Genomic DNA, 25,358 nt, shown 5'->3' with positions numbered 1-25,358 from the left:
TCTCCCTCCCTTCCTCTGTCTGTCTCCCTACCTCTGTCTGTCTCCCTTCCCTACCTCTGTCTGTCTCCCTACCTCTGTCTGTCTCCCTACCTTTGTCTGTCTCCCTACCTCTGTCTCCCTCCCTCCCTCTCCCTCTCTCTCTCTCTGTCTTTCTCGGTCTCCTTTCCTCTCCCTCCATCAGCCTCTGTCTTCCTCCCCCTCCATCTGTCACCCTCTGTCTCCCTTCCTCTGTCACACTCTGTCTCCCTCCCTCCCTCTGTCTCCCTGACTCTGTCTCCCTCCCTCTGTCTCCCCCTGACTGCCTCCCTCTGTCTCCCTCTCTCTGTCTCCCTCCCTCTGTCAACCTCTGTCTCCCTCCCTCTACCTCCCTCCCTCTCCCTTTGTCACCTCACCCTGCATGTGTGGCAGCCAGTGCTGAGACAGCTTCCCTGCGCGTGCAGCCACCGTAGAACCCGAGTACCTCACACGTCTTTAAAAGACCATTAACATGTTAATAATGCGTTGTTGTATTTCACCTCTTCTCAGGCCCCTGCAGCTCCACTCTGACAATCACTGCACTGGAGTCTCTCAGAGTCCGGCTGGGCTGCTGCAACCTGCAGTGTCTGCAGACAAACTTTAAAGAAAATGTAAATAATGTCTGTAAGGTCCGCGGGCCGCCAGGGAAGGCTTGCCGGGCTGCTGCCGGCCCGCAGGCAGTACTATGAGTACCCGTGTTTTACAATCATCATTCCATTGCCTCAGTTTAAAAGGAAGAATTTTAATATCGATTACATTTTAATTTAAAAATAGAACAGGACAGTGAGAAGGACTACACTCGATACACAAAACGCTATACCAAATGCTAATTTATTAATATGATGAACATACTTTCAATTAAGAAATGATGTGAGTGAGGGGATAATAGGTAAAAGAAAAAGAAAGTGAGAGGAGAGTGACAACGAAACCAAGAAATAAATATAAAAAGAGAGAGGGAAGAAAGTAAGCCAGACAGAAACAAATAACAGAGGAGAATACAAGAGGGCGAAAAAAACGAAATATGCAAATTTAAAGAGTTTGTTTTCGAGTAAGAGATGCAGAGAAAGGGAGAGAGGAGTCTGTATGAGAGACTGAAAGGTGTTTCAGAAAGAAGAAATGAAGATGATTAATAAGAAAGAAAAGAGCGAAAGTAAGAAAAGAGAAAAGAAAGATAGGTGATAAGAAGGAACACATATGAGAACTACACAACATTGAAACTACGAAATACAAACGGATGAAAGAAAGGAGAGGGAAAAAATGATAAGAAATCTATAAAAATAGGAAGAAAGAAAAAATGAACAGAAGGTTAAATCAATGAACGATAGTAATTAAGGCAATGGTATTCTTTATTTTTGCACAAATGAGAAGAGAGAATATTTGCCCTTAGTTTGTGTAATTTTTTTGTATATTTAGTCAGTCCCATTTCAGTCCCCCCACGGTGCTATCGGGTTTGAAATGGCAGTCCACGTTTATAACATGTTTCAACTCGAGTGTGGGCTCAGCCTCCTGAAGGAAAAAAACGATGAGGACACATCACGGAACCAAACAGTGAAAGCAGACAGACACACACCCTGGGAGCCAACCCTTCCCTGCTTAGCTTGCAGTGCGCTCTCCCCCCATCACCCCACCCCCCTGCAAAGGTGGGATGCATCAGTGACTGCTGCTTTGAGCATGTGGGAGATCGAGCTCCGAAAATGGAGCTCTGCAAAAAAAACACACACGCAGGCATATCTGAAGGCAGGCCTCGAATCTGCGGCCTGTAGTCTAACGTGTTCACAGCCAGCCAAGGACTGAGCTGAGGGACGCACACACACACCATGCGTGTGTATGTGCATACGCTCGGGAAGACAGTGACAGATGTCCTGTTAAACATGCATGATAAAAGTCACACACAAAAGCACGCACGCGCACGTGAAATCTGCGGCCTTTACTTGTGACTTTCCGCAGTTATGCTTCCCATACTTCTCTTGCAGCACTCCTCCCCTGCCTCATCTCCCTTCCACGCCATCCTCTTTCTTGCTCTCCCCCTTTCCGATGCCAGACCCAGCATGCGCCCCTCCCATCCATTAATAGCATCACTCTCCTTGCCCAGTTGTTTTCTTCCTACCTCCTGATGTCGCTTTCTCAGGGTCCAGCCTGCCCTCCTCTGCTCTGTCTGAAGGGGTGGGGTGGGTGCGTGCCCTCTCACGCATACTGCCCGCACAGTGAGTGACACAGCCCACTTGTTGCATACTTCTCTGGCCTGCGTGATGTGTAGTGTAGGAGCAACTCACGGCCCAGTCAGTCTACAGACAGAGCACGGTCAACTTAACACAGGCAGGCAGCACGTAGCAGGCAGCATGTGAGTGTGTGCAGACAGTGTCTGCCACGTACAGGGCGGTGTGCACTCCTCTACTATTAAACAGCAGAGCTCTTCTGTTTCCTGCTTCGGTGCACAAGGGGAGACAGAGCCAGGCCCGGGCAGGCTGAGACCGCATTTGCAGCCCAAAAGCAGACGTGCCTGTCATCCGTGCTGCACAGGAGTGCTCCCTGCACCGCTGCCCCTGCGGTTAGTATGTGGTGCATGGACAGCAATAAAAATAGCCAGGGATGAATTCTATCGGAAATTTCACCCTCAGCTTGGGCCACATTACAGGCGGGCGTTGGAGCTGGCGCGGGAGCATGGTAGCCTTCCCCCGGACTGGCGTCATGCTGAAATTGTGGTCTTTCAAAAACCGGGCAGACCCCCTGATCGTCATGAATCGTACCGTCCCATATCCCTCATTAATTTTGAGGCCAAACTCCTGGCCAAGGCGCTCGCGAACCGCCTACTTCCGCACATCTCAGCCCTTGTCCACCCGGATCAGGCCGGTTTTATGCCACACCGAGCGACACGGCATAACATTCGGCGGGCATAGGCCGCGCTGGACGCGATAGGGGAGACCGGGGACCAAGCGGCACTGTTGTTGGCCGACATCGACAGTGCTTTTGATTCGGTTAGCTGGACTTACCTTTTTGCCCTTCTGCCGCTACTAAACCTGGGTCCGATTTTCATCTCCTATGTTAAGTTGCTCTATACTGATATCACCGCATCGGTGCGCGTCTCGGGAGCGATCTCCGCGCGATTTCCTGTGGCCAGGGGTACTCGGCAGGGATGCCCCCTCTCCCGTACCTTTTCGCGCTGGCCATGGAGCCCATGGCAGCCCGGGTGCATCAAGACGGGGGCTTTGTGTGGGGGGCAGACCACTCGGACCGCATAGCTCTATATGCCGACGACGTGCTCTTCTTTATGACCGATCTGCATCGCACGGGCCCCCGCGTTCTTGAGATAATGCATGAGTTTGGTCGGGCGTCGGGACTATTTCTTAACCCGCGCAAGTCAACCCTGTGGGTGTTGGGGAGTGACTCGGTGCGCTACCCGTGGGCTGCGTCCCTTCAGATGGCGGTGGATGGTATAAAATACTTGGGTGTCTTTCTCTCGGCCTCGGCCACAGTGGCATGGGATCGCAATATTCAGCCGGTGTGAGACAGGGTCCAGATGGACGTTAAGGCTTGGACGCGTATGCCCCTTAATATCTATGGTCGGTCGGCCATTTTCAAAATGGTGGCCCTGCCTCGCCTTCTCTACCAACTGCAGAATCATCCACACAGAATCGACCCGCGATGGTTCCGGAGTGTCAACTCGGTGTTGGGTAGGTTCTTGTGGGCCGGAGGTGCCTCTAGGGTGGCGCTGCGTACTTGCTTTCTCTCTACATACTGCGGCGGCTTGGCGTCCGCGGATATAATGTCTTATTACCAGGCCTCTCATCTCCTGGTGCTTAACGAGTGGTGGTATGGGGACCGTACTGATCCGGCGTATGCCCTGGAACATTCATTGATGGGTGGTGCCACACTTCACACGTTGCTGTACTCGGCCAGGCGGAGGAGGATGTTGCCGAGGGTCACTCAGGTGGTCTTTGCGGTCTGGCGGCAGGCTTTGCACCGTATGGGGTGGTGGGGCAGGCTGACGGCCGAGACGCCGTTGTGGCATAATGGCCTGCTTCTGGCACTGGCTTCCCTGTCCGGGTTTAGCGGCTGGGACGCGATTGGGATTTCGTCCCTCGGTCATGTTCTCTCTGGAACTACACTTAAATCCTTTCAAGACCTTAGTTCTGAGTTCAATATGCCTAAGTCCCAATTCTTTCGGTACCTTCAGTTCCGCCACGCCCTTGGCCCTAGCCTGGTGGACTTGGAGCAACTCCCCGACTTCAGTCCCATCGAGGCAAAACTGTTCATGGGTGATCTAGGCGACAAGAAGGTCTCTCAGATATACCGCTCCTTGGTGACGCACTGTTCCCCTTCTCTCTCGACATTGAAGGCCTCCTGGGAGAATGATGTTGGCCCCTTGGATGATGATGATTGGCGTGAGGCCCTTGAATCCCCCCGGGGTGCTGCTATAGCCGTCCATCTTAGATTCATTCAGTTCAAATACCTTCACAGGGCTTATTATACTAGGGAGCGGCTGTGGCGGCGGGTCTTATTGCCGCTCCGGAGTATCTGAGGTGCGGTGTTGAAAGAGGGACGCTTCTCCATACAGTGTGGTCCTGTGGGAGGCTGACCAGATTTTGGGCGGGGGGTTGGAATTGCCTGTCGGAGGTGCTGGGGTGGGACCTGCCCCGTACCCCTAGACTGGGTCTCCTTCATGTCCTGGAGAATGTTGGGGGCAACGCCTACAAACGTCATTTGCTGCTATTGGGACTAGTGGTGGCCAAGCGAGACCTGGCCCAGGCCTGGAAGAGCGAGCGTGCCCCCCCCCCCCTCAGTGCATGGAAAGCAGGCCTGGACTTTCTTATGGGCCTGGAACTGCCTGTCTTTGAAGCCAGAGGGTGTCCCCGGAAACACTATAGAATTTGGAAACGATGGGCGGACTACAGGGGTCTGGCCTTAGATCCCCCGGCTGCTGTAGACGATGTACTGCCCCCTGATGCAGACCCCACACCTTAGGCAGCTGGCTGACGCCACCTTTGCTTTCCATCTCCGGTTGCTACACTGTGAACACGTGCACTGGGTTAGGGTGGGATAAGGGGTGGGTAGTTGAGGGGGATGTTAGAGGGTGTTTCTGGGGTTGGGAGGGATGGGAGGGGATTAGGGTATGTTTTTCTAAAATTCTGGGTTCATTGCTATGCTTTCTATTTGTCGGTTGCTGTCAGTCTCCTCCTGACTGTGGAGGGCTGTGCCAAATCATGCTTGAACTCTCAATAAATACGGTTGTGAAAAAAAAAAAATAGCCAGGGATCCTATAGTCACCCGAAGCTTTACCTGGCCCGTCAGTCCAGGGCGGCCTGTGACAGCATGAATTACATCTCTATCCATTGCGAGTAGCTGGGTATAGAATGATTTATGGTTGCTGACACGACACATTTAACATGTTAATGACCAGCGCGTGTATTTCTATTTGATAATGTTTGCCTCCTGCAGTGCGCTGTCCACCCCCAGGCAGCTGTAGAGGAAAAATAAGTGGCGTTCTCCAAAAATGGGTGCCGGTGGCCACCGGATCAAATTAAGCACTGGGCTGTGCACACGCGTTGAGGAGCGGCGCGCACCTGTGGTCTTCGGCTAGCATGGAAGCCATGTGCAGCCATGCAGAGGTGTCGAGAGGGGCTCAGCAGCAATCTACACTCGCAGGCCCCCCTCGTCCAGCTCGCGCTCTCTCTTTGGACCTGAAAGGATGACATTAAAAGTACAAGGCTGGAGTAAGCGAGGCGTGCAGCTCATTATAGCGCACTCTACTATCTTTTTCCTTTCACCCACGCTACCAAGCTGATTGCTGTATTTTCTCCACATTCCACTGCACATTTTGTTTGTTGTTGATGTTGAGTCATCCGCCCCCGTTCCCAAAAGCTGCTCATTGCTCAATCATATTTTTTTTTAAATACTTTTTTTTTAACGTCTTCTAAATTTTGGCTCCAATAAATCAATAAATTAACACAGTGACTGTGACAGCAGCCACTGACTGTCAGCCTGTCTGCCCCAGCAGCCCCTGCCACTCACCAATACCGCCGCCGTGAGGTATGTCACGTGACTGACTCCCATGGTCCCAAAGAAGCCTAAGCGTTTGCCGGCTGAGAACCTCACAGCCCTGAAGGCTGTGATGTCATCAGCTCGGCAAAGACTGAGCTTCAGGGCCGAGTCTCCACCCCCTGATGGCGTGGAGGTTAAGTTAGCCCCGGGCGTTTTAAGTCCAAGCCCGGGATCGCTAACCCTCCACGTCAATCAGAGAGTGCAGAGAGCTTTCCCAACTCATTCAGGGCGCGGTGGGACCCACCCTGTGATGAGTTGGGAAAGGGGTGTGGCAGGCGGAAAGCAGGGGATTCGAGTCTGCGCAGACTTGACCTCAAACTGCATCCCACGTGTCTCCCCAGGAACTTTCTGGAAGCCACTGCATCAGAGCGGGGACATGGACTTCAGAGACGACTCTCTCTGACTCGAGTTGTGTGTCCATCATTTAATGCCAGTTTGCTGCTTACTGGCCCGGTGCCACGACTGACTTGACTGCCAGGACTCAGAGGTTAGTAGGACACATTACGAATACGAGCTAGTCGTTTTAAAAGTTTTATACTGGCTGCCTTGGGATTAAGATTGACTCAACATCAACAACAAACAAAATGTGCAGTTGAATGTGGAGAAAATACAGCAATCAGCTTGGTAGCGTGGGTGAAAGGAAAAAGATAGTAGAGTGCGCTATAATGAGCTGCACGCCTCGCTTACTCCAGCCTTGTACTTTTAATGTCATCCTTTCAGGTCCAAAGAGAGAGCGCAAGCTGGACGAGGGGGGCCTGCGAGTGTAGATTGCTGCTGAGCCCCTCTCGACACCTCTGCATGGCTGCACATGGCTTCCTTGCTAGCCGAGGACCACAGGTGCGCGCCGCTCCTCAACGCCTGTGCAGAGCCCAGTGCTTAATTTGATCCGGTGGCCACCGGCACCCATTTTTGGAGAACGCCACTTATTTTTCCTCTACAGCTGCCTGGGGGTGGACAGCGCACTGCAGGAGGCAAACATTATCAAATAGAAATACACGTGCTGGTCATTAACATGTTAAATGTGTTGTGTCAGCAACCATAAATCATTCTATACCCAGCTACTCGCAATGGAGAGAGATGTAATTCATGCTGTCACAGGCCGCCCTGGACTGACGGGCCAGGTAAAGCTTCGGGTGACTATAGGATCCCTGGCTATTTTTATTGCTGTCCATGCACCACATACTAACCGCAGGGGCAGCGGTGCAGGGAGCACTCCTGTGCAGCACGGATGACAGGCACGCCTGCTTTTGGGCTGCAAATGCGGTCTCAGCCTGCCCGGGCCTGGCTCTGTCTCCCCTTGTGCACCGAAGCAGGAAACAGAAGAGCTCTGCTGTTTAATAGTAGAGGAGTGCACACCGCCCTGTACGTGACAGACACTGTCTGCACACACCCACATGCTGCCTGCTACGTGCTGCCTGCCTGCCTGTGTTAAGTTGACCGTGCTCTGTCTGTAGACTGACTGGGCCGTGAGTTGCTCCTACACTACACATCACGCAGGCCAGAGAGGTATGCAACAAGTGGGCTGTGTCACTCACTGTGAGGGCAGTATGCATGAGAGGGCATGCACCCACCCCACCCCTTCAGACAGAGCAGAGGGGGGCAGGCTGGACCCTGAGAAAGCGACATTAGGAGGTAGGAAGAAAAAAACTGGGCAAGGAGAGTGATGCTATTAACGGATGGGAGGGGCGCATGCTGGGTCTGGCATCGGAAAGGGGGAGAGCAAGAAAGAGGATGGCGTGGAAGGGAGATGAGGCAGGGGAGGAGTGCTGCAAGAGAAGTATGGGAAGCATAACTGCGGAAAGTCACAAGTAGACGCCGCAGATTTCACGTGCGCGTGCGTGCTTTTGTGTGTGACTTTTATCATGCATGTTTAACAGGACATCTGTCACTGTCTTCCCGAGCGTATGCACATACACACGCATGGTGTCAGGCGCGCAACACCCATTGGGCTCACCGGGCTTCAGCCCCCCCCGTCGCCTCCTCTGCCCGGGCTAAGATTACACGCACTGAAATGGTGCAAGAAGGCATCCGATCGGAGAATGATTTTTTTACTGCTTTCTGAGAGGCCCAGCAGCCCGAGTCAGCCAGCCTCTGAACTGCTTCAGTGAGTGACCTCCTGCCCCCACCTCTTGTTTTCCTTTACGGTGGCGCCGCGAGGTGAAATCCTTGCCTGAAGGCAGGGATTTCTCCTAAGCACTTGATCGCTTGTTAGCATGGGGTGTGAAGTGCACAGCAGGGGGAAAGGGCTGGCCAGTTAAGGTGATGCTTTTCCTTTGTAAAGGAATTTCTGCTGGCGTCATAGCCCATGTTGTGCTGTCTGTGCACTTGTATAGATGTGTATTCCATACAAATGCGCAGACAGCAACCCCTGGGCTATGACGCCAGCAGAAATTAATTTACAAAGGAAAAGCATCACCTGCACTGGCCATCCCTTTGCCCCTGCTGTCTGTGTACTTGGATGGAATTCACATCCAAGGCGCTGCTCACCAGATAAATGGTGAACAGGGCCATGGATCTTTCTATTTTCGCATCCAAGGGCACCAGGGAAGAAGCGGAGGAGCCCCAGGCAAGGAGAATACAGGAGCCATTTGACCCCCACCTATCTACTCTGAGACCTTCGAGAGGCTGGATGCCAGGACACAGTGCTGCTGATCAGCCAGACTCCACAGTATAGTATCAGAGGAGCAGGCAGCAGTTTTTTATTTATGTAAGTTCCAGTAACTTTAATGCATTTTTCAGCACAGCATTACCTACTGCCTGCATGTCCAGGTTACTTTGAATGTTGTTCTTGACTTACATACATAGAAACGTCAAAGAGGACAGTCCCCTCCAAATATGCAAATGTAGTGTAAGTTTGTAGTGTTCATTTTTTTTTGTGGTGGTAGTGGGTAATTTTAGAGTTCAGGGTGGGTGTGGGTTTTAGGGTGCCAGTGAGTAATTTTATGGTTCAGGGTGGGTTACGGATTGGGGTGCCAGGGGCTAATTTTAGGGTTCTGAGCGGGTATGGGTTTTGGGGTTCCAGGGGGCAATTTTAGGGTTCAAGGTGAGTATGGGTTTTGGGGTGCCAGGGGACATTTTAGGGTTCAGCGTGGGTATGTGTTTTGGTGTGCCAGGGGTAATTTTAGGGTTCAGGGCAGGTGTGGGTTTTGGGATGTCAGGGGGCTATTTTAGGGTTCAGGGTGGGTATGGGTTATGGGGTGCCAGGGAACATTTTAGGGTTCAGCGTGGGTATGTGTTTTGGTGTGCCAGGGGTAATTTTAGGGTTCAGGGCAGGTGTGGGTTTTGGGGTGTCAGGGGGCAATTTTAGGGTTTAGGGTGGGTATGGGTTATGGGGTGCCAGGGGGGAATTTATGGTTCAGCATGGGTATGGGTTTTGGGGTGCCAGGGGTAATTTTAAGGTTCAGGGTGGGTGTGGGTTTTGGGGTGCCATGGGATTAATTTTAGGGTTCAGCGTGGGTATGTGATTTATAGTGCCAGGGGTAATTTTAGGGTTTAGGGCAGGTGTGGGTTTTGGAATGTCAGGGGGCTATTTTAGGGTTCAGGGTGGATATGGGTTATGGGGTGCCAGAGGGGAATGTATGGTTCAGCATAGGTATGGGTTTTGGGGTGCCTGGGGTAATTTTAAGGTTCAGAGTGGGTATGGGTTTTGGGGGGCAAAAGGGTAATTTATGGTTCAGCATGGGTATGGTTTCTGGGGTGCCAGGGGTAATTTTAGGGTTCAGGGCTGGTATGGGTTTTAGGGTGTGAGGGGGTTAATTTTAGGGTTCAGCGTGGGTATGTGTTTTGGTGTGCCAGGGGTAATTTTAAGATTCAGGGTGAGTATGGATTTTGGGGGGCAAGGGTGTAATTTTAGGGATCACTACGGGTATGGGATTTGGGGTGCCAGGGGTAATTTTAGGGTTCAGGGTGGGTATGGGTTTTGGGGTGCCAGGGGTAATTTTAGGGTTCAGGGCGGGTATGGGTTTTGGGGCTCCAGGGGGTTGATTTTAGGGTTCAGGGTGGTAATGGATTTTGGGGTGCCAGGGGGTAATTTTAGGGTGTGGGGTGGGTATGGGTTTTGGGGTGCCGGGGGGATAATTTTAGGAATCAGGATGGGTATGGGTTTTGGGGTGCCAGGGGTAATTTTAGGGTTCAGGGCGGGTATGGGTTTTAGGGTATGAGGGGGTTAATGTTAGGGTTCAGCGTGGGTATGTGTTTTGATGTGCCAGGGGTAATTTTAGGATTACGGGTGAGTATGGGTTTTGGGGGGCAAGGGTGTAATTTTAGGGATCACTGCGGGTATGGGTTTTGGGGTGCCAGGGGTAATTTTAGGGTTCAGGGTGGGTATGGGTTTTGGGGTGCAAGGGGTAATTTTAGGGTTCAGGGCGGGTAGGGGTTTTGGGGCTCCAGGGGGTGATTTTAGGGTTCAGGGTGGTAATGGGTTTAGGGGTCCCAGGGGCTAATTTTAGGGTGTGGGGTGGGTAAGGGTTTTTGGGTGCCTGGGGGGGGGGGTAATTTTAGGGATCAGGATGGGTATGGGGTTTGGGGTGCCAGGTGTAATTTTAGGGTTCAGGGCGGGTATGGGTTTTAGGGTGTGAGGGGGTTAATTTTAGGGTTCAGCGTGGGTATGTGTTTTGGTGTGCTAGTGGTAATTTTAAGATTCAGGGCGAGTATGGGTTTGGGGGGCAAGGGTGTAATTTTAGGGATCACAGCGGGTATGGGTTTTGGGGTGCCAGGGGTAATTTTAGGGTTCAGGTGGGTATGGGTTTTGGGGTGCCAGGGGTAATTTTAGGGTTCAGGGTGGTTATGGGTTTTGGGGTGTCAGGGGGTAATTTCAGAGTTCAGGGTGGTAATGGGTTTTAGGGTGCCAGGAGTAATTTTGGGGTTCAGTGTGGGTATGGGTTTTGTGTTAATTTTAGGGTTCAGGGTAGGTATAGGCTTTGGGGTGCCAGGGGGGCAATTTTAGGATTGGTATGAGTTGAAGGGTTGTAGCGTTTTAAGGAAATGTGGGTGGGTGTGTGTGTGTGTGTGTATATATATATATATATATACACGTTACTAAAAAAAATAACCCATTTACAGGGATATATAAATCTATATGCATATATATGTAGCGTTTATACTGTAACATAGTTATATTTTAAAACAAAACTTTCACCACGCATATGCTTTTGTTGTAAAGGCATATGCGTGGTAAGAGTTTGCATTGTAATGGTATTGTGTTGTAACAGCACTTGAGTTGTTGAGTTATTACAACCGCGTTGCAAAGACATGCATTGTGATGGCATGTTGTCATACATTTGTGCGATGCTGAGCACTTATCCATGCATGTAGCAGGTTACACCTAGTGGGTGTGTGGTTGGAAGAGTGTTGTCTTTATTTAAGCCTCTGTGAAAAGCATCTCCATGTAGTTCATGATGAATACCAAGGTGCAGTTATTGAGCCATGGGAATCCGTGCTTAGTCGTGTGATTTGATGAGGAAGTGTGCAAGATAGGAGACAATTTCTATAATATATTTTATGCTGGCAGCTCTCATTAGCTCTGCAGGTCCCTTTATAATGCTGGTGGTTTATTTCTTGTGTTCTGGATCCTGGCTCCTGCTTATGATGGGGGGAAGCAGTAGATGGTTCAATCTGATCTTATGGATCCGCAAGAGTTAGCAGAACTAATATATGTCATAGTCTGGTAACTTCTTATCTAGTACTACAGACCTGCACATTACGTAATAATCTAAAATTAAATTTAGTTCCGGATTACCTTTCTAAAAATAATAGTTGCACGATTATAGACTCAAATTACTTGCCCAGTTTGTGATTAATTTTTCAACCCAAAATAGCTGCAGACACCTCTCAGTAACTTTAATTTCGGGTGCCAAGAAGTTTCCGCTAGCAGGTGCTCTTCGGTTTCAATGAGTTTCAGATTATTGATGAGGCCCAATACACACACATTTTTTAAGCACGTCCAAAGTATGTTGATTGGCTCTTCGAATGTGAGATTTTCCTGCAGGTAATGCAGTGTATCAAATTTCACAAATTGACCTCGCACACCAAAAAACTATATGATAGACACAATATTAGTGCTTAATAAACATTTGTATTATAACAAAGATAAAATCCAACTGTCCTCCCAAGAAATTTTTCAAGTCAATTTTCTTCGTTTTATTCTTTCTTTATTTATTCAAAGACTCACAGATAAAAATAGCCAACGCGTTTCGTCCGAAACCGGACTTCTTCAGGGCTTTGCGCAGTATATTCTTAAGTTACACGTCTCATCCGTCCTGGCAGGTGTATGTGCAATAGGTTTTATAAATATATAGTTGGCAGATCTAATAATCATCCATTCGTTTTGGGATCCAGTAGAATTAAGAGAAGAATAAAGTGTGAGCCATAAGTTCGGCGTCGTCGTCGCGTGCGTGTGCGGTCGTCTGGTCTCCCGGTCCATGTTTATTAAGCACTAATATTGTGTCTATCATATAGTTTTTTGGTGTGCGAGGTCAATTTGTGAAATTTGATGTATAGAACAAATCTTTATTTGTTCTTTGTTGGGATCTAGGGGGTTGTATCCCAGACCGTTTGCACCCGTACTATAACAAATATTAGGAACTTGACCCTTGGTGCGGCCCATAAAGCCTCAATCCCCTTCTTTGCTGTGATATAATGCAGTGTATCAAAAATGCATGTCAAGCAGAGCATAATATCCACATTTGGTAAACACCTTTTCAATGAACTCTGTAACCTGCTGGTACATCGGGTAGGTGTGTGTTATACTATCTGCTATCCTTTCATCCATCAATCCAACCATCCATCCTTTCTGATTTCAATCTACTCTGCCAACCTTACACCTATCCTTTTAGCCACCATCTCAGATATCTATTTACTCTACCATCCCTTCACCAACGCATCCATCCTCTCACATTTAGATTTACTAAACTTTCACCCTTGTATCCATCCATTCTGATTTCCTTTTACGCTGCCATAATTTTACCCATTTAATTGGGATTTACGTAATTTACACAAAGGCCACTTTTTGTGGTTTTGCGTCGTTTAGTAACTCCAGAGTAATGAGAGGCAGAGTATTGAGCTGCCTTGAGTTACCTTGCGTTGGGAAGTTGTTCCATGGGTGGAGCTAGGGCATTCCCACACATATGTCTATGGATTGTTACACAATCCCACAGTTACTTCGGCCAGTACACCTGGGAATGTTTCCAAATGGTGCGCCTCCCAGGCCCAGGCGTTACCAGGAGAATTATCTTTATTTATCCTTGTTGCTTCCTTTTTCCATGTGAGCTGCATTCAGGTATCCCTTCCTTCACAGAAAAATTCTTGCTCATAACGCAGGCACTGTTGCACCATGATGTCTGCATTGGCTCTATGCAGCACCAGTTGAGGGAGACAGCAGAAATGTGTCATATTTTTGTAAATATGGCACATTTCTGCTCTCTGCCTTTGATGCAACACAGCACAACATGTTCCCTTGCCAAGTTGTGGTGCATGAAAGCTTAGTAAATCTGGGCTTAAATATTTGTGAGGCCTGTTCTTTCTGTAGGTAAGCGTACATTGAAAGCATAGAGGGCAGAAGTCTTTGCGTCAACCATTAGAAACTGTAATCTTATAATTATGTATCCAGGTGGTTTTGCATAATTGTTTGGGGCTGATTTGCATTGGACATTTTCATATTATAAGAAATTCCAGCCATTTCATTGAAGTTTTAGACATGTGGTAAGTGTGTGGTATCATAATGGTACAGAAAATCAGGCTACTTATAGCTTGCTTCTTTAAAGAGTTTTAGGATAATTTAGAGAGGTACTGGGTGTTTAACTTGTATTTCTTGGCTTTTTAATGTTGGTTTTTGTACAAAATTACAGTATTCTTTCCCCCGTAGTTTTGTAATAATTAAGTAAGTGACCTGAGGGCCTTTTTTATATTTCACTAGAGATCGCTATCCGCATACAGCAGGATGCTGAACACCAGAGGCTTTGGACCACAAAATGTTAAGCGGCGAAAGATAGAGGATTTTTTCACTCGTCGGCCAGCCGCTCAAGACCCTTTGACAGCATGTTCTAATTCAGGTGAAGGACCTGCCCTGCCAGCTTCCGGCTACACTCCTGAAGAACATTCAGCATTTCTTCATTCTGAGCCTCCTGCATATACAACCACTGGTATGCCAGCTACTAGTAGTCCATGTTTGGAAAAGTCAAAGAGTTCATCCATCTTAGATATAGGAGTATATATAGATGTTTCAAGACTCAGCACAGTTTCATCATCAATCCCAGATGATTTACGCTACCAACTTTTGCACTCTTCCTGGACGCCAGAGACATCATACAAGTTTCCAGTTGTTCAAGAGGGAAATCAAGCACGTCGCTTTCAACATGAATGGTTGAAAACCTATCGCCCATGGCTTGCCTACAGTGCTAAACTTGAGGGGGCCTTATGCAAGATGTGTGTACTCTTTGCCCGTAAAGAAGTTGGAAGAGGTTCTCATCAAGCTGTGGGGAAATTAGTGCTTCGGCCCATAACAAAATGGAAACATGCTCAAAGTGATTTTCGTTTCCATGCTTCTTCCTTGTATCACAAAGAGAGTATGACAGCGGCAGCTGACTTCTCATCTGTTTTTGAAGGAAAGTCTGTTGCTGTTACAACTATGATCGAGAGCAACTGGAAGAAAACTATTTTGGAAAACAGAAAACGACTTGTGCCAATAGTGGAATCAGTACTCCATTGTGCAAAACAAGGTATAGCTCTTCGAGGACACAGAGACAGTGGACAACCTATTACTTCAAAGGAACCCGAAGAGAATGATGGCAATTTCCGTGCTGCTCTGCGCCTACGACTTCAAGCTGGTGATGAAGTTCTGGCATGGCATCTGGCAACGTGTCCCTCTAATGCAACTTATACAAGTTGGAAGATTCAGAATGAGATCATCTCTGCTTGCAACATTCTAATGAGAAATAGAGTGGTGGAGCGCGCAAACAATGCAAGATTTTTTGCCATTTTAGCAGATGGAACAACTGACAGTTCCACTATCGAGCAACTTGTTCTAGTAATTCGTTTTATAGAAGGTACATCTGTGTATGAAGAATTCCTTGGCTTCGAAGAGCTTCAGGATGGAACAGGGGTTGAAATTGGAAAGAAAATTCTCACTTCCTTAGAAACATATGGCCTGAATTTAGATTGTATACGTGGGCAAGCATACGATGGTTGTGCTGCAATGAAAAGTTCTGTTAAAGGTGCACAGGCGCTAGTTTTAGAGCGTGTGCCAAAGGCATTTTATGTACATTGTGGAAGTCATTCACTGAATCTTGTGATTGGACATTCATGTGAAATACGTCAAATCCGTAATTGTCTTTCAACACTTAAAGAAGTGTCTAATTTTGTAAGAGGCTCTGCGAAAAGGATGGCTGTCCTAAAGGCGAAATTTGCTACTTTGCCAGATACAAAAATGAAACTGTTAAGTGGTTTATGTGAGACACGGTGGGTTGAAAGGAATGCATCGGTTGTTCGTTTTGTTGATATGTACCCAGCTGTGGTTGACTCTTTGCTTGAGATCTCGGATTGGCAAGATCACAATGCCTCTTCCAAGGCTGAGCAATTTCTCGCAGCTATTCAGTCCCATAACTTCATTGTTGCATTACACATCCTGGCATGATTTTCTGGGCTACTGCTTCCTGTTTCAGCTGCACTCCAAAATCCTAATACAGATCTGTTGGAGTGCATAGGACAGATTGAAACAGTCAAGCAGGTGATTCAAGAAAGCAGAGACAAAGCTGAAGAAGCATTTAATGAGATTTTCGTTAAAGCCCAAACCACAGCAGGGGAACCTCTGACAATGCCACGCCTTACTGGCAGGCAGACACAACGGGCCAATTACAAGACTAGTGATCCTGAAGCTTACTTTAGGATTTCAATATTTTTACCTTTTATAGACAATTTATTGTATGAATTGTCAGAAAGATTCAGCCAGCATGTGAAAAAGGCCTGTACAATGCAGTATCTGGTACCAAGATTTGTCACCCAAGAGTCTTTTAAAAATTTGAAGGGTGCTCTTGACATATGTGAGGACGATTTACCTGGTACACGCGAGGATCTTAAAAATGAATATGACATGTGGGTAATGACATGGCTGAAGGTACCTATTGAGGAAAGGCCATGGAATATAATGGATACCTTAACTCATGCTCACATTGACTTCTATCCCAACATATACTGCCTGCTAAAATTATTTGCCACTTTGCCAGTGACAACCGCATCCCCAGAAAGGTGCTTCAGTTGTCTTCGCAGACTGAAAACCTATCTTCGGTCCACAATGGGGCAAGAACGACTCTCTGGACTTGCAATGATAAACATTTCACGTGCACATTGTCCTCCTATAGAAGCAATTGTTAATGAACTGGCGAAAAAGGGTCGTCGCCTTGAAATGGCATTGTGAAAATTGGTTATAATGTGTTCCTAAAGTGCTTTGTAGTAAAATATATTAAATTGGCCTTTTAATTCAGTACATTCTGTTCCTTTTTCATAAGACAATAGCATATAAATGCATCAAATTAACAAAAATGTGTGCTTTAATTGTTGTCCAGTTTCAAATGCAGAATTCACCACATTTTTTTCTCGGCTTGACCTGAGCATTAACCGATCCTGATTATCTGCCATTTTAGCTCCACCCCATTGATTAACATTAGCCACGCCCCTTCATCTGCCATGTTAGCGCCCCCCGAAATTAAGACCTAGTTGCGCCCCTGCATGGTGTGTGTGTGCGTCCCTCAGCTCAGTCCTTGGCTGGCTGTGAACACGTTAGACTACAGGCCGCAGATTCGAGGCCTGCCTTCAGATATGCCTGCGTGTGTGTTTTTTTTGCAGAGCTCCATTTTCGGAGCTCGATCTCCCACATGCTCAAAGCAGCAGTCACTGATGCATCCCACCTTTGCAGGGGGGTGGGGTGATGGGGGAGAGCGCACTGCAAGCTAAGCAGGGAAGGGTTGGCTCCCAGGGTGTGTGTCTGTCTGCTTTCACTGTTTGGTTCCGTGGTGTGTCCTCATCGTTTTTTTCCTTCAGGAGGCTGAGCCCACACTCGAGTTGAAACATGTTATAAACGTGGACTGCCATTTCAAACCCGATAGCACCGTGGGGGGACTGAAATGGAACTGACTAAATCTAAAAAAAAACTTACACAAACTAAGGGCAAATGTTCTCTCTTCTCATTTGTGCAAAAATAAAGAATACCATTGCCTTAATTACTATCGTTCATTGATTTAACCTTCTGTTCATTTTTTCTTTCTTCCTATTTTTATAGATTTCTTATCATTTTTTCCCTCTCCTTTCTTTCATCCGTTTGTATTTCGTAGTTTCAATGTTGTGTAGTTCTCATATGTGTTCCTTCTTATCACCTATCTTTCTTTTCTCTCTTCTTACTTTCGCTCTTTTCTTTCTTATTATTCATCTTCATTTCTTCTTTCTGAAACACCTTTCAGTCTCTCATACAGACTCCTCTCTCCCTTTCTCTGCATCTCTTACTCGAAAACAAACTCTTTAAATTTGCATATTTCGTTTTTTTCGCCCTCTTGTATTCTCCTCTGTTATTTGTTTCTGTCTGGCTTACTTTCTTCCCTCTCTCTTTTTATATTTATTTCTTGGTTTTGTTGTCACTTTCCTCTCACTTTCTTTTTCATTTACCTATTATCCCCTCACTCACATAATTTCTTAATTGAAAGTATGTTCATCATATTAATAAATTAGCATTTGGTATAGCGTTTTGTGTATCGAGTGTAGTCCTTCTCACTGTCCTGTTCCATTTTTAAATTAAAATGTAATCCATATTACAATTCTTCCTTTTATACTGAGGCAATGGAATGATGATTGTAAAACACGGGTACTCATAGTACGGCCTGCGGGCCGGCAGCAGCCCGGCAAGCCTTCCCTGGCGGCCCGCGGACCTTGCAGACATTATTTACATTTTCTTTAAAGTTTGTCTGCAGACACTGCAGGTTGCAGCAGCCCAGCCGGACTCTGAGAGACTCCAGTGCAGTGATTGTCAGAGTGGAGCTGCAGGGGCCTGAGAAGAGGTGAAATACAACAACGCATTATTAACATGTTAATGTTCTTTTAAAGACGTGTGAGGTACTCGGGTTCCACGGTGGCTGCACGCGTAGGGAAGCTGTCTCAGCACTGGCTGCCACACATGCAGGGTGAGGTGACAAAGGAAGAGGGAGGGAGGTAGAGGGAGGGAGACAGAGGTTGACAGAGGGAGGGAGACAGAGAGAGGGAGACAGAGGGAGGCAGTCAGGGGGAGACAGAGGGAGGGAGACAGAGTCAGGGAGACAGAGGGAGGGAGGGAGACAGAGTGTGACAGAGAGAGGGAGACAGAGGGTGACAGATGGAGGGGGAGGAAGACAGAGGCTGATGGAGGGAGAGGAAAGGAGACCGCGAAAGACAGAGAGAGAGAGGGAGAGGGAGGGAGGGAGACAGAGGTAGGGAGACAGACAAAGGTAGGGAGACAGACAGAGGTAGGGAGACAGACAGAGGTAGGGAAGGGAGACAGACAGAGGTAGGGAGACAGACAGAGGAAGGGAGGGAGAGAGAGAGAGGGAGACAGAGGGAGGGAGACAGAGGGAGGGGAACGGAGGGAGGGAGAGAAAGGGAGACCGAAAGAGAGAGACTGAGAGAGAGACAGAGAGAGGGAGACAGAGAGAGGAAGGCAGAGAGGGAGGGGGACAGAGAGGGAGGAAGAGGGAGGGAGATGGAGGGAGACAGAGCGTGATAGAGGGAGGGAGAGGAAGGGAGACAGAGAGAGAGAGATACAGAGAGAGAAACCGAGAGACAGAGAGAGGGAGACAGAGAGAGAGAGAGTAACCGAGAGACAGAGAGAGGGAGACAGAGAGAGGGAGGAAGAGGGGGAGAGGGAGGGAGAGGAAGGGAGACAGAGGGAGAGAGACAGGGAGGGAGACAGAGGGAGGGAGACAGAGGGAGAGAGGCAGGGAGGGAGACAGAGGGAGACAGACAGAGAGAGAGATACAGAGAGAGAAACAGAGATGGGGAGACAGATAGGGAGGGAGAGGGGGATAGGGAGGGAGGGAGAGGGGGACAGGACAGGAAGGGAGACAAAGAGAGAAACAGGGAGGGAGGGAGACAGAGGGAAAGTGAAACAGACAGAGGGAGACAGAGAGAGAGAGACAGAGAGAGAGAGACAGAGTGAGGGAGACAGAGAGAGAGGGAGACAGAGCGAGGGAGACAGAGAGCGAGGGAGACAGAGAGCGAGGGAGACAGAGCGAGGGAGACAGAGAGAGAGGGAGACAAAGAGAGAGGGAGACAGAGAGAGATACAGAGAGAGAGACAGAGGGAGGAAGATGGAGAGGGAGAGAGGGAGACAGAGGAAGAGAGACAGGGAGGGAGATGGGGGTGGGAGACAAAGTTAGACAGATAGAGAGGGAGACAGATAGAGAGGGAGACAGATAGAGAGGGAGACAGATAGAGAGGGAGACAGATAGAGAGGGAGACAGATAGAGAGGGAGACAGATAGAGAGCGAGAGAGAGGGAGACAGAGAGAGAGGTAGACAGAGAGAGAGGGAGACAGAGAAAGGGAGACAGGGAGAGGGAAGGAGAGGGAGGGAGACAGAGGGAGGGGGTGGAAGGGAGACAGGGAGAGATACAGAGAGAGATACAGAGAGGGAGACAGAGAGAGGAAGATGGAGAGTGGGAGAGGGGGATAGGGAGACAGAGGAAGGGAGACAGAGGGACGGAGACAGAGAGAAAGGGAGACAGAGAGGGGGGAGACAGATAGAGAGGGAGACAGAGGGAGGGAGACAAAAAGAGGGAGAGAGACAGATGGAGGGAGACAGGGGGAGGGAGCAAGATAGAGAGAGAGAGACAAAGAGAGAGAGAGAGAGACAGAGACAGAGATAGAGATAGAGATGTGTTTATGTCGGGTCTGGTGTGTCAGTGGACAAAGGTGTCCGCTGCAGGGACCTGTGTTCAGCCTCATGGTCACAGTTTTTTTCCTTCTTTAGCCCTGCCCCCTCCCCCTCTGACCCTGACCCCACCGGTGCGGCCCTTGGCCAGAAACCACACTGTTAATTTGGCCCCCGAGAGAAAGTTTGTGAGTACCCATGTTGTAGAATTTAACTATATTAGAAACCATAACATGAGAGCATGGTTTATTCTTCTGATCTTCACATTATTAATAATATTTAGTGGTGATGGTTGTAAATGTAGTATTGCTGCTGGTATTATTGCCTTAGTTATTGCCGTAGGTACAGTAATAACAGCAGTAGGATTATTTTCTGTTTTTGTTTATTGATGTGCTGCATGTCGTTGATAATGATGTTAAGTCTTTTAGTGTCAGAAGTCCTCGTTGGTTCAGGCTGAATTATCAGCGGTATATGTGTTATTAGCTGGTTGTGCATTGTTCACGCACCTGTGTGCTGGTATCCGGTTCCACCCCTGAATAGCATGTTTGGGGTGAAGGGGGCTTCGAATGTTTATGTGTGTGTGGGTTTTTGAACAATTTGCTGGATTCAGTGACACTACATATGAGAATGAAAATGTTGTTAACTGTTCTGATTCAGGACTTTGGCGCAAGCTGCAAGGATACCAGCTTTGTGGAAGTGCAGAGACACAGTGAATGGGACTTTGCCTATTGAAGCATACTCTGCAGAATGATCCCTCTCCCTTCCACCCCCTTCTTGGACCCTCGTGAGGTAATATGAATTTTTATGGTCAATTTTGTCCCCTAACGTAGACCCCAACGGCTCGATGTACGTGCTTCAAGTACATGTATGTTCCCTCCACTTCCAGCTATGAAGACGCAAATACATTTGCGTCCAACGTTAACATGTCCTCTTTCAGATCCACCATGAATGGGTCGAATATTCAGTTCCTAAGTATGCCTTGCCACCGTCTTTACATGGTGCACTTTTCACGTTTTCCTGGCTCTGGCGAATTAGGCCCTGTTTTCTGCCATCGAGCTTTTTCTGCCTTCTGCCTCTGGAAGCTGCAGCCTGGACCTGCATCTGTATCCCTGAACTTTGTCTTACTCCCTGCGCGGCTAGCGGTGCTTGGCTCGGCCTGCTTGCCTGCCAAAACAGTATTCAGCCTTCAAGTTATCTGCTCCGCTCCTCGAAAATACATTCCTGTCTAGTAGTTTAGGTAAACATCCTTCCCATCTGCAGAGCAAAGGGCCCGGCCTTTCTGTCTCTATGCAAGTAGTTCATAGTTCCCGTTACCATGGTAGGCCCATGGCCCCCTTGCTTTACACGTAGACACGTAGACACGTAGTCTCATATACACGCACTAACAGTCAGTATAGCATAGCCTCTGCCCGAGAGACCTTTCCTTCTAGATAATACAGTTCCTCAAAACACAAGATACCAGATATGATTTGGGATTAGGTTGTTCTGACACGCCAGACTTCTGTCTCCCCGTATAGCGCAAATGTCAAGTCCCCTTCACCCTCTAGTTCCACGTCACTCACACGTCATGCTGCTGCGCGCGCATCTCTGCCACATATTTCTGCTGATTCTGCAGGATTCTTCGATGGATCCACCCACCTGTGACACTTTTCTATGATGTTTCTTGCACACACCTCCGTGTACGCCCTTGTGCACGCCTTCTGTTACGCACATGTGTTCTTATCTCGTTTCTCTCAGCTGTTACGCCTTCTGCATTCATCACCACTATATGCATTGACTATATATATGATATTCTGTTAATAAAACATTGTACATGTCCATGTCCATGTCCATTTCCCTTCCTGAACCTCTGTGGTGATGGAACATGATACCTGGTTCGAACCAATTCCTTTTTAAGGAATAAAACCCTTATAAACTCAGATGCCACGGACTCTGCCTCACATTCATTTGACTGAGTTATTCTTATTGAACTTTACCGCATAGAAATTAAGTATAGGTAATTTTATTTACCACAAAATTGGTGCCCGAATAGGGACCCCTCCCCCACCTTACGCGCCGGCGGTGCGTTGCAGGCCTGGTCCCCTGCCACAGCCGTGACGGACAACTACGCGTACCCGCAGGATTTCCTGTATCTCCCTCAGGCCAACGGAGGTGACTGAGGCTGCGATCGACACCCAGATGAGGCGGTGAGGAGTGCGGAGGATCCCGACCAGAGCCCAGCCGAGAGAGCAAGGTCCGAGGTATTCAGAGGCCCACCAGTTCCGAAGTTCCGAAGTACCTACGTCACTAGTCGAGTCGAGTCCAGTCCGGTCCAGTCCAGTGTCGAGTTTCCGAGGCCTTCCGTTCCGTGCTTCCTGGTGAGTACCGTTGCTGGGGACGCATCTAGACGGGTGCAGTAATTTGTGTCCGGTCAAGACGGGTTTGGGTACACAGATCCGGTCTGCACTGTTTAGCAGTGTATCTGTACTGTTTAGCAGTATATCCAGTATTCAGCTATTAAGTTATTGTTCGTTGTTCGAAATGTTTCAATGTGTTTTAAATGTCGTGGTATGAGTGATTGTTTGATTTTCATTACTGTGTTTATTGTAGTAGTGGTGTCCAAATCTGAGTAAGTATCAAGTATCAAGTAACACGGCTCAAAATGCCGCTGTTTTCTAAACTGAAACAGATAGGAACTAGAAAAGGGATACTCGAGGAAGCTGTTCTCATCCCACCCAGGGACACTCCCGGATATTTTATGTACCACAAGCACGGCTTAGATGCCGTATTATATCTCGACTTGTGGGTGGACTACACCAAAGATTTAGCGGAGAATAAGAGATGGCCCGTTACAGGGACATGGGATGCCGAGTGCATCATGAGAGTAGAAGAAGCATTATGGAAAAAGAAAGCCAGACAGTCACAGAAAGATGCCATTGAATTATAGCGTAAAGAATCGCATATACGCACAGAGAAAGCACTCAGAAAAGCAGAGAGAAGTAAAGAGGATTCCGAAAAAGCCAAAGAGAAAGAACTACTAGAAGAAGGAGAACGAGTTAGAATAGAACAACACGATAGATGTAGTAATGCTATTATGACAGGATTGTATCCAGTCCTGGCCGAGGGCCTGCCCAAGGCAACCCCGGAAGTACAGAAAGATCTGCCCTCTCCATTGGTTCCGACTAAATTACGTCACAAGACCGCAGCAGAGATTTTCCTTTCTTCTTATTTAGACCATGTAGCACCCGCATACACCAATGTTCCACCTGCACCTATACCACCCACTAATAACCTTCCCCAACGACAGACCACTCCTCCACCACTTCCTGCACCCCCCATTAACCCTATTAATCCGCTTAATCCTTTCGGGCCCGACACGGCCCTACAGACAGATCATGCTCAAGCCTCCGCCTCAGGAGGTGCATCAGGGGGTTACCATACCCCGCCACCAGCACACCGATTAACTATTAGAGAACTAGCAATGGAACGTACTCCGAAACCAGCCACAATGGAAAAGCTCAAAGAGCTTCTTACAGATTGTAGATATGACCCAGTACCAGGCAAAGACGGTTGTATGATATTAGCCTCGATACGCATAAGACGTGCTGCAGACTTTTTGGTTTTATTTCCAGGAATGCAAGATTACCTAGACAGGATATATCATTTTGTTCAGACAGGGGAAGGTCAGGAATGTATTCACGAGGCTATGGCACATCAGAAAGTAGACCTTCAAAGTGTACTATTAAGATTCCTCATAAACTGTTTCATAAGAGAACGAGACCGGCCTGGTGTAAATAAAGAAGAGATGGAGGTACTAACTACGTGGGGTCAGAATATTTCAGAGGGAAAACATGATAAAAAGGCATGTATAGAGGCCATGTACAGGAAAATCCGTAAAGAAATAGTAGCATTTCATGCAAAAGAGAAAGCTGAAAGGGAAGCAGAATCAGACACGAATAAATCCTCAGGGGAGGAAGAGCCAGAAGATAGAGGAACGATAGCATATGTAGGAAAGGGTAGATCCTTTAATAAACCGATACGTCCAGAAAGCAAGAGACTTTTTCACTCCGCTATGTCAAACACGAAGACTCCTGAACATCTATTTCAGGCGACCGATAAAATACTTCAAGAACGAATGGGGTACCATGTACTCGATTCCATGGATGAACAAGAATTAGCCAGGTCAGCAGTACAATGGGCTGACAATTCTGATAAATATAGTGATGACGCAATAGCGCAGACCTTTTTGAATCTTTCCCCAGACAAACAGCGACTAGCTGGTATGTACATGATACAGCACCTCCTTATATTGTATAAGAGCCAACATTCTGATCCAGTTCCCTTACCTGATGTACTAATAGAGTTACTTATGAATAAATGGAGAGGCCTGGGTACTGATTTAATTAAACTAATTCTAGAACATCGCCACAGATATAGTGCTTTTCTGAATCCACAGTTTGTTTCAGCTCCACCCCCGGAAAGAAAAATGTTTTACATAGACAGACAAAATCCCTTGCGAGAAGTGCATCCAGTCAGGAATGCTGATAATACCTTTAGACGTGTGTTTGTGTACACGCCCATAACTAAAATGGAATAATTGGAAATGAAGAAACTAGTGCCCAGTCACGATAAAGACCCTGCAGGTTTCCACCGTGAAATAAAAGACATGTTACTCATGGGTGATTATACCTATCCCGACATCATGAAAATATTGAAAGTATTATTGCCTGCCGGTATTTACGAGAAACTCAAAGAAAAAGAATGGGAGGTGGGAGAGCAAAAGATTGATTGGGCTGCATTAGAGAACGAAGAAAATACTCGAACCCCAGGCCTAGGGCTTGGGGATAAAACGAAAGCATTACCAGGATTGTTAGTACAAGTATTGCCACGTTTATTAGCAACGAAAAAGGAGGACTGGGATGCAATCTCAGCCTGTAAACAGAAACCCGATGAAGACACTAGTGATTTTTATTCCCGATTTGAGAAATGTTTTATTATTAATAGTGGCCTGAAAGCAAGTAGCGAGTCATATCCACACCTTTTTGTATCCAAGTTAGTCGAGAATTCCCTGCCCCAAGTTAAGAATCGTGTACTGAAAGTCGAGAGCACCTGGCAAGCAAACACGCCTTCCCAAATGTTACAAATGTTACAGTACCACCAGAACAGAATTAGAGAAGAACATGATCACGAACAAAGACGTATGAAAGACACGAAAATGAAAATGTTAGTAGCCCAGTCAGTTCCAGCTGACGGTCAGAAAAAGGGCATGACACAGTCCAATAATTCAGCAGTTCCTGTTAAAGGGACATGCAACTATTGTAAACAGCCAGGTCACTATATAAACGAATGTGCAGTTTTGAAACACAATATAGCTACAGGTAAAACTAAAGAGAGACCGCGTCAACCTAGACAAGATCAGGTCCAACAACAAGTACCACAGAATGC

At 47.6% G+C, this 25,358-nt stretch overlaps 1 protein-coding gene across 2 annotated transcripts in view; it reads left to right on the top strand.

Annotated features, from left to right (window-relative positions):
* The window catches only part of LOC147703608 (serine protease 27-like), a 454,299-nt gene that overhangs the window by 100,815 nt on the left and 328,126 nt on the right, over positions 1 to 25,358 (top strand). The window lies entirely within an intron of this gene.

This window comes from Lissotriton vulgaris, chromosome 7 (assembly GCF_964263255.1).
Source record: "Lissotriton vulgaris chromosome 7, aLisVul1.2, whole genome shotgun sequence".
Taxonomy (NCBI): domain Eukaryota; kingdom Metazoa; phylum Chordata; class Amphibia; order Caudata; family Salamandridae; genus Lissotriton; species Lissotriton vulgaris.
Note: the sequence above shows the minus strand (reverse complement) of the source record. Positions and strands in the feature narration are given on the sequence as shown.